We start from the raw sequence: 7,562 nt of genomic DNA, 5'->3' as shown, positions 1-7,562 counted from the left end.
ATTTACTTTTGATACTTAAGTATATTTAAAACCAAATACTTTTAGACTTTTACTCAAGTAGTATTTTACTGGGTGACTTTCACTTTTACTTGAGTTTATCTTTACTTTCACTCAAGTATGACAATTGGGTACTTTTTCCACAACTGGTAAACGTACCCAAACACACAACACTCATTGATATATCAATATAGCCGAGGGGGAGGGATGATAGAGGTAAATGTAAGAACTATACCAGAATAAGGTATTGAGACATTAAGTAGAAAACATAATGTGACTGTAACCTTATTACATAGCTTTGTGATCTATCATACCCTACGTATCATACGTGACTTGACTTGCCTCTTTCCAGCTCCAATCTTCCTCCATTGTTTGATGATATGACTGCTTTGCAGAAAAAAAGTCAAGCTGCACCTGCCTCTGAGGGCTGGACTAAAAAGTGATAGGCCTATACTAAACTGGAAGGCTTCAGGTAGTTCCCTCAGAGAATAGGTATGAAGCAAGAAGGCATCAAGAACTGAGTTGGTAACCCAGACAGTGGTAATGGATCCAGCCAAATGGATGTAAAACAAGAGGGGGGAAGATCTCATTTAAAATCTCAGATAACCAAATACCACTACCAAACAAATTCCTGAATTTACCAAAATAACACTTTGAAGACATGTTTGGAATTGGTAAACAAATATGTTATTGTGGAACAAGGGGGATTATTGTTATACAATAAATAGCTTTAACCAACCTCTTAAAAGAGCATGATCACCAATAGGCCAGAGATGGAAAAAGAGCCAAGCCTCAGGCACCAGAGGTGGCAGGGCCTCTGATCCCAAATTCCACCCTGTACCAAATGGAAAGAGGATGGAATTTCCAAGTGAAAATGTAACCAATAGTACTGCTCTGTGTCTGGGGAATATGACGCGCAACAACAATGACGCTCCGCATCTCGTACGGCTATTTTCTGCCGTTCTGCGTCCGATTTACTTGATGCCTGGTGAAACTGTTTGATTTACTTGATGCCTGGTGAAACTGTTTGATTTACTTGATGCCTGGTGAAACTGTTTAAAAGCTCTTCACATCGCTCAGTAGGCTACATCGCTGGTGTAGGATCAACAGCTTCCCCTTCCCCAATCCTAACATTAACCATTAGTAGGGGAAATGCGAAACTGGCCCAAGATCAACGTCTAGGGGCAACTCTATTCGGCCTAAGGTGTTTGTTTCGATAGGACATCATGGACTGTTGACAAAAACAAGTTCGTCATAAATAACAGTACGAGATTAAACGAGAGAGGGGAACAATCGTGAAGAAATATAGAAATATAGAGAAGTGACTATAAAATTTGAAATACTGAATGTGGACTTCAAAATTCCTGTATACTTTTCAGTTTGGAAGAAAATATTTTAAAAGTTCTTCTTTATCCTCCTAAACACTCTATTCTGGGTAAGTCATACATTCACCTCTTACATGCACAATGTCCTCAAATATACACTACTACCTGTCCTGATCACTCCAGGGGCACTTTCATAGAACACATATGTGCCTGACTGACTCCAATTGCTCTAGAGTGAACCATTAAAAAGGTTTAAAGGTTATAATGAGAAAACTACAGTTGTTTGACTAACCTGTGATTTATATGGCATGTGTTAATGTTCCACCAAGTGTCTGGCTTGGCCCTGGTCGGTGCGATGTCTCGGCCCGCCTACACGGAAATGGAGTCTTTCACCCACACATCCCAGGGCATGTCTCACACCTCCATCCTCCTCATAGTGGTGGGCATCATCGTCTCCCTGCTGGCCTTCCTGGGTAGCATTTGGGCGTGGTCAGACAGCCGTCTGCTCCTTGGATTGGTGGGTAGTACAGCACAGTGTGAGATATGGTAACTTGGGGCTTTATGTTTTGGAGAACAGTTAATATGCCGTGTTCCATTCTTCACATACTAAATCATAACCTGTCCGAGCTCTGCCACACTTGCATTTTGCTTTTGGAGAGTAACATCTTAGTTGTTTGTACTCTGCAGTTCACACACTTCCTAATGCTGATCCTCAAGTCTGCAGATAGTGTCTGGTAGTGTCTTCAGAAACAAGGTCAACGCGACTCTGCTCGGCTGTCTCAACCTACTGCAGTCTTGGATGATCACTGTATGTTTTCCAGGGAATTCAACTAGTATTGCTTGAGTGACAAGGGTGAAAATGCTTTTTGTGCTCTCTGCACCCTCTGCAGGTGGAGAGAAGGATCACACTGAAAGTCAACGAGGTGATCGTGCAGCACAGCCCCAGGTATAAGGTTTCCATCGTTGACCTACAGCATGCAGTAAGTAGCGTGCTATTCACTCCTTACCAGGGGAATGGTCTCTGTAACTTTGATAGTGTATATGTGCGTTTCAGTTCCATTGTTGTGGTGCAGAGAACTACACTGACTGGCTCCTGCAGAGCTCTCATGGGAATATTAGTTTTGCGCCACACTCCTGTTGCCATGTGGATTCTGTGGCCTGTGTGAAAGTCGTCACCACAGACAACATCTACCAGAGGGTCAATGTTAACCAGCACAGGGAAGGGCGAAGGGGTTACAAAGGCCTTAGATGAGGTTAACAAAAAGGTGATCATGATTCCCTACATGGGAATTGCTGTGACAATGATGAGAGGTTTTAAGGGCCTAAAAAGAGTAATGAGGCTTTATCTAAAATGCCCTGAGTCTTTTCACTAAAACCTATAATAACAAGCTTTTAGTCACGCTTAGCTCAGATCCTGGAGGTCTGCAATTCAGCAAGTAAGACAAGCAGGGACTTGAGGGGATAAAGTTAAACACGGTCAATATATATCAGCTGGTTCTCTGAGTGACTGAGCAGACACTGTGGCCCCGGAGGACAGACAGTTCATTAACAGCTCATTTAGTCACAGGAAGAGAGGTCACAACACTCTGTGTGTGTGTGTGTTGTGTGTGTGTGTGTGTGTGTGTGTGTTGTGTGTGTGTGTGTGTGTGTGTGTGTTGTTGTTGTGTGTGTGTGGTGTGTGTGTGTGTGTGTGTGTGTGTGTGTGTGTGTGTGGTGTGTGTGTGTTGTGTGTGTGTGTGGTGTGTGTGTTGTGGTGTGTGTGTGTGTGTGTTGTGTGTGTGTGTGTGTGCGTGTGTGTGTGTGTCGTCCCTCCAGGGCTTTGTGCAGGTGATGAAAGAGTCCCTGAAGAGGAACCTGGTGTGGCCGGGTGCCGCCCGCATCGTACTGGGTCTCATAGAGGTAAAACAACATATCAGATGTTCTACTTAGGTCACATGTTGCATCATTGTACTTACTGTGTTATTATCAGTTATTGGGATGCATCATGGGAATTAAGCTCTTTCGGGATGTCAAGAAGAGAGAGAATTTGGGTTAAGGAGGAAGGGAACGGCTTCGGTCAAGATCCAGCCCGATGCTAAAACCATATACCCATGACAATGCCCACGCTATTCTATCGCAAATTGGGGGAGAATGCTGTGACTCTCATCATAATGCAGTTTAGATCCTGTGCAGCCTATTGTCTTTCCCAATATTGAATTTTAATCAGGGATTTTTTGTTTAGTTGTTTTTTTCTTTCTGGAATGTTCAGCATTTTTATGGTGGTGGAGGTAAGGGTGTAGGAATAACAGTGCAGCTTGAATTCACACATTGTTGAGTTGATTTGTTTTTGTTGTCGTTTTGAATGTCTCTATTCTGTGTCTGCCGTGTTTCACCAGGCCATTTGGTCCAGGAGGTGAGGCGGTCACCTGTCACACACAGTCATTCTCCCATGTTATTTAGGCTGTTGTTCCTGGGTGGTTTACTAGGAACATTTGCTCCTGTCACCTCCAAGCGATTAGGGTGTGGTGGTGCTAATTAGAGTTTATTCAGACAGCTGGTATCAGCTACGGCTGCAGCTCCACCACCTCAATCGCTCTCCATCCAAGCACATCCCCTCCCGTCTGAACAGGAAGCCTTATTGATAAACTCACATTTTATGCCCRGTGTTTTACGAGCACTCTTACTGCACCCCACCCTGCCTGTTAGTGGATCCAAAGTGTATCCGTCAGCCGGACGCTGGACCCATGGCGGCGGGCTGGGCTGAAGGCGGGTCTCCCTGGCCTACAGTGAAACAGGACCACTGGGCCTCTGGCTGGCTTCGATGGAGACAGGAGACTGCTGTCTGTCTGCTGTGGGGCCTGCCTGCTGCTCTACCTGGCCCGGCCCCTGTAATGTCAGTAACTAGGTCAGTAGTAGTACTCAACATCSCCAGGAAATTGGATGGGCTCCCAGCAAGTCTTCTGTTATTGAGGATTGTGTTGTCAATCCCTAATTCAGCCAACAYCCAGGCCAGCAACCCYAATTTGTAGGATTTCAGSACCCTTATTAGTTATTAGACATATTGACCCAGCAGAAGAAAACAAAYATTTAGCAAGAGCAGACATTTGTAACTGTGCTAAAACCATGACAGAGTGGCTGCSCCCTGTGYCACCCAGGATAACAGGACATGTAGAAGTGAGCTAACCCAGTGTGAGTGACTGGGGATGGAAGAGCAGCAGAGGATGTTGCTCACTAGAGATAGAAGAACGCTTAGGTAAAGTCATGGACCTCCTCTCCTCTTCTCCTCAGAATGTTTAATACTGTAATGTGTGCCAGGGGGGCACGGTGTAATTTAGGATACTTTTTCTGGTGATTCAGAGGAAATGTTCAAACCAGCAGCACTGGCAGGCAGCAGACACCACTAAATCCAAGCCTACGGGGCCTCTATTCACTGTCTGTATGTAGCCTGCAGTCGCTTCAGGAATGTTCTCTCTCTCTCTCTCTGATAAGATCACACGGCATCTCTCCTTTCACCTTTTATTTTTCTCTTTTTACTTTCATCTTCTCATTCAGCCTCTGTTCTGAAGGATGGTAAAGGACGACATAGAACTGATAAGACCTCATTCGGCATTAGGGATTGGCCTACTTTAGTTGTCCCTGTGGTCAGCGGTACAGCGGAGATCTATCTGAGCGGTCCGCTTGGCAGAGGGTTTTCTGTGCAGAAGGGCCTGTTTTTTTTTATTTTTTATTATTATTAGTTACGCTGCACGTTGACCATGAACGTCTGGTCTGGAGAGCCTGTCTGTCTCTCCCCAAGGCCTTCCAACATACAGCTCAACATGTGCAGCAGGACAGATGGAACCACCCCCAACAAAGAGGAAGAAACAACCTCACGATTGAAGGAAGGAAATGAGAAAATGCGGTCTTATGCCCTTACCATAACCACACAATGCTAAGAGTTGCTCAATCAATTTCTATTGATAGTGTGGGCTAAAGTTTTCAATGAGATTAAATGTTTTTTTTCTTTTTCTGATATGACTGGTTTAGAGGGCTAGTAGTAGCAAATGTAATAATGTCCCAGAAGGATTTGATGAGTGGTGCGAGACTGGACATGACTGTTAGGGTGTTTTTGCTTGTCTGAAAGCTTTGTAGAATGTGACTGTTCTACTGTTAGTATGTTTTTGGAATGAGAATATGTAGACTGGATGTGTATATTAGTGGGTGTTGTGTGTCTGCAGGAATATGGGTTATTTATGAGTGTGTGCATATGATATGGGTGTGTGTGTTTAACTCTCACCTCCTTGACGAGGCCCCTCCACCATTTCTCTCTCTCTCTCTCTTTGGGCAGGGCTCAGATGGAAGTGATTACGCTGCACAGGGAGAGAGAAATTACAGAGAGAACCTACAGAGCTCCAGCCCTTCTCCTTTATCCACTCACTCATTCACTCACTTACACATACAGGCACGCAATCACATGCTCAGGAACACATGCCCTGCCGCCAGTCCCACCACCTCGCTTCTGGTGGTACATTTCCACTCCTGGCTGTGTCAGGACAATGCGCCAGTGTGCTCCCCTCCCTCCCATCTCGTGGGCCGAGTGAGTGCGCGAGCGGTGAGGGCCAGGGTTGTAAATTCCTCTGAAAGAGCAGTTAAGAAGGCTCCCATTAAAACGGGGATCGACGCTCGCCAGAAAGGAGCCGAAGAAATGAGTCATCACCAGGAGCCTGAAGGGTTCCAGAGCCTGCAGAACCACAGAGGAGAGGAACTGTAGAAATAGAACGGATAGAACATACTGTATCTTTCATTTCAGATGTATACAACTTAGGTCAACTAAGTTGAGATGCCAAGGAAGCATTGTTATTAGATGGCATGACCGTTATAATTGTGATATTTAACTACAATGTCAGATTTCGATGTTTTCTAATTTAATTATTTGGATATATTCAAAAAAATGATATGTCTTCTCTTTGCTCCATTTCATATGTTTTGGAACCCTAAGGCTAGTGGCACTAGTTTCCTATGTTGTAGAGTGTAGGTTTAGGCTTAGGGTTCTAACTGACCACTAAATCTTCACATCAGTCGTGGAGGTCTATTCTAGCCCGTGAACCCCGCCCTCTCTCAGTTTCAGGTCTGCAGGTCAGCTGAGTTGCCATATGAGCTCTCTGTGCTGTACCACACAGCTACTATACAGAGGCTGATTCAGAAGGCCAGGCAGCGAGCTCTAACCAGTGAACACAGCTACGTCAGACAGGTGGCTTCCTGTGCACTGAGGTGGGACAGTAAGTGCTTTCACCCCAATCCTTCAACCTAACTGACCACCGGTGTATGTGTTTGTCTTAGCAAGGGCTCTGTGCCACGGGAGTCAGGACAACAATAGCTGGAAACCAACTCAAACAGAACTGGCTGGGTCGTATACAGGTTGGATTAGAGTTGTAATCGACTGTTTCATGTACTGCCTGGAGCACAACAGTTGCTGGAGTTTCTTATTATAGGAGATCATTCACAGTCAGTTGCACGAACACAATAGAATATGATGACATTGACTAGAAGAATTCCCCCCAGTGCTCTGTTTGTATTCTCATCACCAGATTGTTAACCTATACTCGTGCCATGGCCCGAGGAGTGGCATGGTTGTGTACACAGTGTGGTGTCTGGCGATGTATCAACCCCCCTCTCTCCTCCAAATCAAGCCCATTATTATCCCAGGCGAACTCCAGGCTCCCAAAATATACGTAACGCAGCTGTCAGCACCACTCTGGGCAGCAGCTGGAGCAGCTCAGGGGCACTCCCTCTCTCTCGACCCTGTCTACCACACACACCCAGACTCCCTCTCTCTCTTGACCCTCTCTCTATCACACAAACCCAGACTCCCTCTCTCTCTCTCTCTCTCTCTCTCTCTCTCTCTCCCACCCCCCCCCCCCCCCAGACTCCCGCTCTCTCTACCACACACCCCCAGACTCCCTCTCTCTCTCGACCCTCTCTTTATCACACAAACCCAGACTCTCTCTCTCTCTCTCTTGCTCTCTCTACCACACACACCAAGACTTCCTCTCTCTCTCGCTCTCTACCACACACCCCAGACTCCCTCTCACTCTCTCCCTCTCTCTTTCTACCACACACCCCCAGACTCCCTCTCTCTCTCTACCACACACCCCCAGACTCCCTCTCTCTCTCTCTCTCTCTCTCTCTCTACCACACACCCCCAGACTCCTGTCTCTTATACACATCTAGATGTGTATAAGAGACAGGCTGTGGGGCCTGCCTGCTGCTCTACCTGGCCCG

Source organism: Salvelinus sp. IW2-2015, linkage group LG20 (assembly GCF_002910315.2).
Source record: "Salvelinus sp. IW2-2015 linkage group LG20, ASM291031v2, whole genome shotgun sequence".
Lineage (NCBI taxonomy): Eukaryota > Metazoa > Chordata > Actinopteri > Salmoniformes > Salmonidae > Salvelinus > Salvelinus sp. IW2-2015.
The sequence above is the reverse complement of the archived record's forward strand: the minus strand, read 5'-3'. Positions refer to the sequence as shown.